Here is a 7,758-nt window from a genome sequence, read left to right as displayed (position 1 = left end):
CCGAGTCCCATACGAGCTTCAGCCTCTGGACAGTCTTCCAGGGTAGCCCCACGGACAGCACATTACAGTAGTCCAAGTGGGAGGTCATCAGAGCACGGGCAACTGAAGCCAAGGAGATCTGCCTACCCAGACATTTAGAAAGTTAATGCAGGTCTTCACCTGATTTTAAATCTATTGTTATTTCCTAAGGGCTTTCACTCCTGCTGTTAATTTTCCCTAGCGGCAAATCTTATTGCTTTATCTTCTTTTTTTTGCATTGAGGTTTTTTTAAATACGTATACAGTATAAACAACCCAGCGGCGTATAAACTTTATGAAATAAATAAATAAAACGTGGACACTCTGTTCCGTTAGCACAGATATAAGTGCTCCCAGGACACCAATGATTGGCGTGTACTGGCTCAGAACAAGATAATAAAAATTTCCCATGCAGGGCAAGTAGGGAGCTTTCTACAGTAGTTGCAGAAGTGAACACAGTGCTTTTTTTTCTCCCCTCAAAAAATGTTTAGGGGTACTCTCACTTCCCTACTCCTATTGAAATACTGCCCCCCGACGAGGCCAAACTTAGATTCACAAAATGTTTAGGGGTGTGCGTACCCCTGTGTTTCCCCAGGGGAAAAAAACACTGAGTGGACATAACAAGCGTCTGGCCGTTCAGTCAGATCAAAGACAGGCTCCTAGAGTGCATTGTCCTTTTCTCAACACAGATTCCGCAACGGGGAGCCTGCAAGCAGCACCCCAGGACAAGACCTCTCTCTCCCCTCCTGTGGTTTCCAGCAACCAATATTCAGAATGCTGGAGGAGACTCTTGAGAGTCCCATGGACTGCAAGAAGATCAAACCTCTCCATCCTTAAGGAAATCAGCCCTGAGTGCTCACTGGAAGGACAGATCCTGAAGCTGAGGCTCCAAGACTTTGGCCACCTCAGGAGAAGAGAAGACTCCCTGGAAAAGACCCTGATGCTGGGAAAGATGGAGGGCACAAGGAGAAGGGGATGACAGATGACGAGATGGTGGGACAGTGTTCTTGAAGCTACCAGCATGAGTTTGACCAAACTGCGGGAGGCAGTGGAAGACAGGAGAGCCTGGCGTGCTCAGGTCCAGGGGGTCACAAAGAGGCGGGCACGACTAAACGATTAAACAACAACAGCAACGATATTCAGAAGCATTTCTGCCTGCACCTGCGGAGGCTGAACAGCCATCATGCCATCAAAAGCCCTCTTCTCCAAGAATACTCTTTTATTTTTTATTATAATTTTTTATTTTTTTTAAACATATCAGTCCCAACAGTCATCCAACATATCTTCTCATCTTATACAATGTTTTAGACTTCCGTCAACACCTCTGATGATTTTCCGTTCTTTATCACTTATTCTGCATTTCTTAATTTCTATATTGCATTTAGTTGTCCTTAATTCTTTTCATAGTCTTTCTTGTAATATTTCAAGAAAACCCACCTTACACAACTTCTTGCAGTCCTACTAGCATAATCTGTTCATCACAATTTCTTTTCAGATAGTTCATATATTTACTCCAGTCCTCTAAGAATCTCTGATCCCGCAGGTTTCAAATCCTTCCTCTTAATTTATCTAATTCTGCATTGTCCATCAATTTCATCCTCCATTCTTTTTTCATCGGTAGTTTTTCTTGCTTCCATTTTTGTGGAATAATATTCTTGCTGCTGTCATTGCATATAAAAACAGCTTACAACCCTGTCTGTCAATATCATCTCCTACAATGCCACCAAGAATCCTCTTTTAAAGCCATCACTGCCTCATGTGTCAGGGAGTTCCATAGTCCAGCTATGAAGGACTGTGCTGGATCTTTGCTTCGCTGAATGTCCACATTCCCTAGTCTTACGAGAGAGGAGGAAGAGCTTTCCTCCGCCCGCTTCCTCCAGGTCAAGCATCATTTTGTAAACTCCCGTTATGTCTTTTTTTAATCGCTTTTCCTATGTGTAGAAGAATACATGACCAAAAGATGTGCCAACAGGAATTTATAGATATGCATAGACTTATTTCACAAAGTTAAGTTAAGCTAAGCTAAGCAGATATATAAGATTGAACGTTTAATTATTAAGATACAAAATTACAATCTCAATAATAAAGTTACAAAATAATAACAAGGTCGAGTGAAGACACAGGGCAAGAAATACGAAATGGATAAATGCTGGTACATAATGAAATGTGAAAATGTGAATTTACGAATATAATGTATATGTGTCCATATGTAAAGATTTCATATATGTATTGCAACATTAATTATAAATAAATCAAGTGCAAAATTTTTTTAATATAAAAACTAAATAAATAAATAAATAAATAAAAATCCCAGAGGCTTTTCTTCACAGGGGAGACACTCCACCCCCTTGATCCTGTGGGTCGAATTCCCCGCCGGAGGCGAAATCAAGCCTTAGATGAGCTCTCCTTCCAAAGGAATCACAGGGCTGGAAGGGAACCCCTGAGGTCATTCATCCCAACCCCGCCCCTGCAATGCGGGAAGTCGGACCTGATCTCTCTCTCTCTGCCCGCTGGAGTCTCGCCAGAGGAGAGGAAGCATCGCCCCAGTTGGAGAACGAAGATGCTCTTCTGGCACAGCTTGAACTAAAAAGGGAAAGCATTTTAAGATCAATTGGGGAGGGCGTGGGAAACAGGAGGCAGCGGAGCCGGCAGGACATCCATTTAGTATTGCCCATCACAAGCCGAAAGCCTCCGGCCTCCTCTTTCTCCTCCTCCCAAAGCATCTCTATTCCTGGTGCCTGAAACCTTAATCGCTTCTGGGAACAGCAGGTTGGGTACCAACATCAGCACCACCGTCTTTGATGCGGCGCCCTCTTCTGGTCGCGCCTGGGCTCTGCAGCCGCCTGGTGCACCCAAAATGAAGAAATAAAATCCCACGTTGCTGTGTCACGCGTCTTTAAAGGGAGCCGAAGGGGGAAGCGCTTCTTTTATTTATTTCCTTAACGCGTGCGTAAAAAAGGGCTTTGTATCCGAGATCAAACTGCTCATCTTCACCGCCCTCCCCAGCAATAAGGTGGGCAATAAAGCGTCCAGGTAAGCGCTACTACTCAGAGTAGACCAACTGAAATGAATGGATCTGAGTAGTGTCCGGTTTTTTTTTGCCTGCGTGTGACTATGCAAAAATATGCACGTTGCATTCAGAATTCTGTTTTTTTTTTATTTTCAAAGATCTTTATTGAAACTTAACATATATACATAATAACCAAAATTCCCAATGATTCCCTCACATAAAATATAACATCTAAATTACAACAGCTGCATAATTATACACTTAATTATAAAACCCACCTCCCACCCTCTACTTACCTCCACAGCAATTCGACTTCTTTCTATTTCTTTCTACCTTTTTCCCTTGCATTCTATAATATATTATTTTTGTTAAATTCTGATTTTTCCTTCCTTCTTTCTTTCTTTTGTTATTGCTTACATTTTTTTTATTCTATATTAACATGTCAATTTTAGAACAAAATGTATTAGGTTGTATTCAGAATTAAGCTGCCCCTCTTTCCTCTCTTAAATAGTGTTTAGCTACTCAGAGGAGACCCACTGAAATGGATGGGCCCGAGTTAGTTTGCTCGGAGTGGAATTAATGTCGGATAACACAGCCCCATAATTTTGCAAAGCGTTTGCTGGAGTGATTTGCAGAGATGTCTGAGAATTATGAGCAATGTTACATCAGCACGGCTTTCAGTCAACAGGAATCTTTCATTTTTGGCACCCACAATCCGTTTGATTTCTTGTCGCTATGGGGACTTGGAATAAATTTTCCCACAAAATGACAGAGGGCAAGGCGGATCTGTTGCTGAGTTTCATTGCTTCAGCCCAGATGGGTGTTATTTCTTTGGGAGAACAGCCCAGTCACTCTGGGCTTAAGGCATCCCAAATAGGTGTTCCTGATTCCTTTTAGTATGTCCCCAGAAATTTTGTTGCTTAGTCGTGTCCGCCTCTTCGTGACCCCATGGACCACAGCATGCCAGGCACTCCTGTCTTCCATTGCCTCCCGCAGTTTGGTCAGACTCATGCTGGTCGCTTCGAGAACACTGTCCCACCATCTCGTCCTCTGTCGTCCCCTTCTCCTTGTGTCCTCCATCTTTCCCAGCATCAGGGTCTTTTCCAGGGAGTCTTCTCTTCTCCTGAGGTGGCCAAAGTCTTGGAGCCTCTGCTTCAGGATCTGTCCTTCCAGTGAGCACTCAGGGCTGATTTCCTTCAGAATGGATAGGTTGGATCTTCTTGCAGTCCATGGGACTCTCAAGAGTCTCCTCCAGCACCAGAATTCAAAAGCATCCATTCTTTGGCGATCAGCCTTCTTTATGGTCCAGCTTTCACTTCCATACATCACTACTGGGAAAACCAGAGCTTTAACTATACAGACCTTTGTTGGCAAGGTGATGTCACTGCTTTTTAAGATGCTGGCTAGGTTTGTCATTGCTTTTCTCCCAAGAATCAGGCGTCTTTTAATTTCGTGACTGCTGTCACCATCTGCAGTGATCATGGAGCCCAAGAAAGTAAAATCTCTCACTGCCTCCATTTCTTCCCCTTCTATTTGCCAGGAGGTGATGGGCCCAGTGGCCATGATCTTCCACAAATTTACGTATACTCATTTATTGCAGCTAAGAACCTTGTGCTTGAGTTTGCTTTCTTTCTCTTCCCTCCCAAACCATTTTCCTTTTGTGTTGTGCCTTTAAAAAAAATATCAGGGGTGGGGAACTTCTTTTAACCTGAGGGCCAGATCCAAAACCAGTCCACCTACTGTGAGTCTTCTTTTCTAAAAAAGCAGATGGGCAGGGCCCCTACGACACCTGGTGATTCAAAGTTCACGCTAGTGAACAGGCAAAGGGTTGATCTTAGCGCTCGAGCAGCCTCTCGCCTCTCTTTAAAGGAAGCTTGTGGAAATCCCCTTTATTCTGGCACCGGGGGTCCCAACACTCTCTGCGTTTCGTCATCCTACACACAAGGTCCCTGGAACAGCTAGGGAATCCTAGTTCACGTTCAACTTGCCCCCAAAGGTACTGATCCCAGTTCACGTTCGACCCTTTACGAAACAGACTAGTTAAGTTCCTAGTTCAATCTGAGCTCCTCTCAAATGCCTCTTGGCTAAATTTCTTTCCAGCGTTCAAAGCATTGCAAGCTGCTCTGCTGAACTATGAAATAGACTTAAGAATGCTAAGAAAACATCAAAACACACACAGCAGTGGAATGTAAATGACTCATTTCCTTCCTATACTTGATCTTAAAGGCCTAGAGTCCAGAAATTACAGAAGAACTCAAAGGTGACTGTTATAAGTTTGTGGGGTGAGTGGGCTTGTTGTTGTTCAGTCATTTAGTTGTGTCCGCCTCTTCGTGACCCCCTGGACCAGAGCATGCCAGGCCCTCCTGTCTTCCACTGCCTCCCGCAGTTTGGTCAAACTCATGCTGGTCCCTTCGAGAACACTGTCCCACCATCTCGTCCTCTGTCGTCCCCTTCTCCTTGCGCCCTCCATCTTTCCCAACATCAGGTCTTTTCCAGGGAGTCTTCTCTTCTCATGAGGTAGCCAAAGTCTTGGAGCCTCAGCTTCAGGATCTGTCCTTCCAGTGAGCACTGAGGGCTTAAGTTTGGTGCTTTTGCTATTTATTTTGCGTTTTTGTTCTTGAGGCTTTTTTGGTTAATTTGTTTTTGTGACTGTGTGGAACCCAGTTCAGCTACTGATTGATTTATTGTGTGACTGCGGAAACAATTACTATCATCAGTGCAGGTAAGGATTTTTTTTTTTTAATTTTTATCATCTACAACACCATCTTATTTATTTTATAGTACATAGGTACCTCTGGTTAAGAACTTAATTTGTTTTGGAGGTCTGTTCTTAATCTGAGGTACCACTTTAGCTAATGGGGCCTCCTGCTGCCACCGCGCGATTTCTGTTCTCATCCTGAAGCAAAGTTCTTAACCCGAGGTACTATTTCTGGGTTAGCGGAGTCTGTAACCTGAAGCGTCTGTGACCTGAATCGTCTGTAACCTGAGGTACCACTGTACAGTATATTGATTATTGCTTTCATTTTATGGATCAATGGTCTCGTTAGATAATAAAATTCAGGTTAAATTGCTGTTTTGGGGGTTGTTTTTAAAAGTCGGGAACGGATTAATCCGTTTTGCATTACCTTCTACAGGAAATAGAGCCTTGGTTTTGGAACGCTTTGGTTTTGGAACAGACTTCTGGAATGGATTAAGTTTGAGAACCAAGGTAGAATCTGATAAGGGTTGCAAATACTGAGAAGGTATAACTGATAGGTGACCACAAGCTGAGAACATATATATCTGATAGCTGACCATAAAGAGTTTCAAGGTGACAGATATACACATTTAGCAGAATTCGTGGTTACAATGTTCGTAAGACACACGGCTTGTGGTCAGAGACCCAGACATGGAGACCTCTTGCACCCGGGACTGGATCATTTGGTAGGCAAATTGTGGTTTGCCTTTTAGCTTTGTCAGATGAGAAACTAGCTTGTGCCTGCATATGTGGTTAACGCACATAACTGGGACAAATTGCGGTATATTGTTTATGTCAAATAGAAGGGGGCTTTGACCATATTTGCACAACGATTAACAGGGGAAGTGGGGTGGTCCTATGTTCATAAGGCGGACGCGATACGCTGTAAACTTTGCACACCCCTTCCTGGTGGGCGTGTAGAGGAGGGACTTTTAAGCTCAGTAAAAGGATATAACCATAGCTGTCAACTTACAGATTTGAAAATAAGGGACCAGCAGCCTCGAAAATAAGGGATCAGCAGCCAAAATAAGGGATTTCCCAAGGGGCACAGGTATGTTCAACTTCTGAGCCCCTCCGAGCCAAAGGCAGAAAGCCCAGCCAGCAGCCAAACGAAGCCTCAAGCGGTGGCTCCCACAGCGCAGCAACCCGGCAAAGGGGATGTAGCAAGGGAAACCACCGTCACCTCTCCGCTGGGAAGCGCTGAGCAAAGGCGAGTCTCCAGGCAACGCGGCCAATTTGATTGGCACAAGGCATGCAAGCTCCACCCCCCAGTCGTTCTTAGATTCCTTATTGGGTGAGCAACGCAGCCAAGCAACACAGTTGGAGCCTCCCTCCTCCCTGGCTGGCAGGGAGGGAGGGAGGGAGAGGAGCTGCTTCCTTTGAAACCCGGGAAATTTAAGGGACATCATCAATAAGGGACAGCAGCGGGACACAGCGCTGGGATAAGGGACTTTCCCACCAAATAAAGGACGGTTGACAGCTATGGATATAACGCTGCGTTGGTCACCCATCTTGCAATGATGTTTTCCTTTCAATAAACTTTTGCTACTTTGCCAATTTTGCCCAGAACTTATTTAAAGGATTCTGGGACTTTTAAGTCTTAGGAACCAGTGGGGTTTTTTTTGTTTTTTGTTATCTCTTACAACAACCCAGTATGGATCATTTCTATCCAGAGAGAAAAGGCACCAGAGACGGAGAGTTTCATGTGCAAAAAAAATGAATCATATTTATTTATAAATGTACAGGCTGATTCGAAATCATTGAGCACCAAGCGTAGGCAGAAGGGATCTCAAGGCAGGGTTCAGATCCCAAGGAGAACATTATTATTATTATTATTATGCCTCTTCTTCCTCTTCACCTGAAACTGCAGGGAGCTCAGCCGTCAGAATTCGAACCCAGCGCTGCTGAGATCTTTGCTGCTGACATTCGTCTGTGAGGAGCGCCCTAAGAAACTTGCTTATGGAATTGAAGGCAACACCATTGCCTTGTACTGT

Source organism: Podarcis melisellensis, assembly GCF_964234715.1.
Source record: "Podarcis melisellensis genome assembly, chromosome: 16".
Classification (NCBI taxonomy): domain Eukaryota; kingdom Metazoa; phylum Chordata; class Lepidosauria; order Squamata; family Lacertidae; genus Podarcis; species Podarcis melisellensis.
Note: the sequence above shows the minus strand (reverse complement) of the source record.